Here is a 3,032-nt window from a genome sequence, read left to right on the forward strand (position 1 = left end):
AGTTAAATTAGGTTACACTGAAGTGTTGTTCTCTATAGCTATAGTATAGTTACTTATCAAGCGTCTTATGAATCAATTTCATTTTGTTCTCAGAGAAGGTCATTAAATGAGAGTAAACACTTGCCATGTATTGTCACTGCTACTGGTTCACTGTAATGTGTGTGATATACTCCTCTTCTCGCTCTACATCTGTACTCTCCTCCATCAGAGACTTTCACAGAATCAATTGTTTTAGTTTCAGCTTCAGGAGATTCAGTGTTTGAGTCTTTAATCCAGAGAAACTCCCAACCATCCCATGACTGACCCAGCTCACATCTCAGAGTGACTGAGTCTCCAGTGAACACTGGACTCTGTGGCCGTACAGTCAGAGTCGGTTTGAGAATATCTGTCAATATAAAGTCAGTGAGATCATAAGACGTGAAAGTTTTTCAGCAGATCTCATTCTCTCACTGGTAAATCATTTATGCATTTTTATTTCGCAAACAATGTACCGAGTTACTGGCAGCAGAACAAACAAGGTCAACATTCACTCAGCGTATATGCAAAGAGTTAAGGCGAGACACGGCAGGCAAAAACATCGTTTTTTTTTTTTCACTGGTCAATTTTGAGATTTTGGGATATTTGTCTTCAATAACATGTCTTCTTTCAGACTTGTGGTGAAAAAAAGTCAAAAATACAAATTTAGGTCTTTATTTTACTACACTTTGTCTGTTTGCGTCTGTAGATTTCTCCGAAATTCAACAAAAGTTGGCGTTCTTAATCATCCCGCTGCTCCGCGATCTCTATGTTCTTCCTTTAATCACGCACACGTCTGAAAAGCTCTCTCTCTCTTCTGTACAATGCTGTCAGATCCAAATATGGTAATTTCCTTTTAATCAGCAACCAATCGTGAAAGTATAATGGGCATTTAACCCTAAAAGCGGAATCTCATTGGCTGATGTCAATTTCTGACATCGTGATTCGTTCAGATGCATCACGTGACGCGCTCTGACATTTAGATGTGTGTTTTTGACTGTTTTTCTCATAGACATGTATAAAGGCTAGATGGCTCAAGGCGGAGTCAGCTGTGTCGTCAACTTGGCGGCCATCTTATGTCAGGAGACTGCGCTGCTGCTCCCTGCTGCTGTGGAAGGAAGGTGAGTGACAAATGCTCGTAACTTGCTGAATTCTTGACGGATTTACAAACGGTTTGGTTTATTACAAACCTTATTAACGTGGCTATGATTTGTGCTGATGCCGATGTTTAAATTGTAGCTTCACGTTTTGAGAAACGCTTAACATTGCAGCGTAGCTGTGTGTTTCATGGCATCCCAGACGTTTATGAAACACCAAGCCGTTTGAAAATCGGTTGAAAATTGAGCAAAATATAGTTATTTCAGCACTACATGCACAATAGACTTTAATGTTATAACTGGACGAGCGGTGCTGTCCTAAGATGGCCGCCGTGTGACGTCGTCGGGTCCCATTGGCTCTCAGCGCCGGTAAGCCATCTAGCCTTTATACATGTCTATGGTTTTTCTGCTCAGTTAAAGGCCATAAATGCTGTGTTTATAAGTTTTGATGTGATTTAGGTGGTTTGTATTGTTGTTGCCAATGATTTGATAAGATATTGTGTCAGTAAATAGTTGTTTCCACTAAAAAAGTATGATTTTTTACATTACAAATCTTTAAATGCCTTTTTCTCAAAATGAGTTTTTTGTCATTCTCCAGTAGAAACATCTCAGCCTATGTAGCACCGATGTACACCAAACTTTCCAGTTATACACTTAGCAGTTTTCTGAAGATATGTTCAGAGGGATTTGTTAATAAATCATTCCTGGCCTGATTTATGTGACATTTTAATAAAAAAAATATGGCGAAAATCGATTTTTTTAAGGCTATGGACAGTATATTTTGATTTCCTAGGTAACGAAAGCATATATCCTGAAATCCCTCTGAACATCTTCTTTCATCTTGTGTGTAATCAAAATGAAAAAATAATTTTGAACCTGGCTTTATCATATGTTCAGATCAATCTACCGAAAATATATGCAAAATTGCGCATATTTAATGAGAAAATGCCTAATTTGCATAATTAAACATACAAATTTCAAAAACTTGTAATACATTTTTTTTATGAACTTGTGTAAGTAATCAACTGAGGAAGTTTCATGGTGATATCTATTTTTTTTTTATTGTACCCTATTCACCTGTAGTGTCTCGCCTTAAAGGACAACAAAGGTGTAAATACCACCCTATGTGGAGTTCAAACCCACATCCTTTAGGTTAGTAGCCCTGAGCTCAACGCAGGGTTTCACACCACCTACATCCACACCAGCGAGAGTCAGAGACACACATTATCAGTTACCAAAAGGTTACAAATTGTTGTTGTTGTTGTTCAAAGGACTTTGTTGTTGCAGGTCCAGCAACTCTGATCATTTTTATTAAATCTGTAGACAAATGTCAAAAGATATTTCATATTTATAAATTCTGGATACAAATTTTTTCATGTGAGTGAATGTTTTTTTGGTGTTTTTGTCACACCTCAGAATCCTCTGTCTGGTGTTACTCACAACCCATTTTATAACTTGTTTAAAAAGCTGTATTTTTAATCATGACACTCATTTCATTGCTGGTGTCACAAGATGAAGATGAGGGAAGACGGACTGAAGACGAGGTTATCAAATATAAGGTTTTTAACTACAAGAAGGCAAGCAGGAGTAACAGTGTGCAGAGGAGTGTAAACGTAACAACCAAACATCAACGACAACTAAAGACTGAACACAGAGGAACTGAATACACAGAGGTAACAAAATAAATGACGAAAAGCTGTGATGAAGGAATGTCCATGGTAACTGATGAGTGGCGGGAGAATACAAACAAAGGAAAACATGTGATGAATGAAAACAAACTGAAAGTCCATGAAAACGAAACTAAAGGTGAATGAGTGCAGATGAGTGACAGCTGGGCCGGATTCACAAAAATATTCTTAAAAAAGAAATTAAGAAAGTTCTCAAGATAAATTCCAAGAAGTTCGTAATGTTCCTTTGGGT

Source organism: Phoxinus phoxinus (genome assembly GCF_949152265.1).
Source record: "Phoxinus phoxinus genome assembly, chromosome: 1".
Classification (NCBI taxonomy): Eukaryota; Metazoa; Chordata; class Actinopteri; order Cypriniformes; family Leuciscidae; genus Phoxinus; species Phoxinus phoxinus.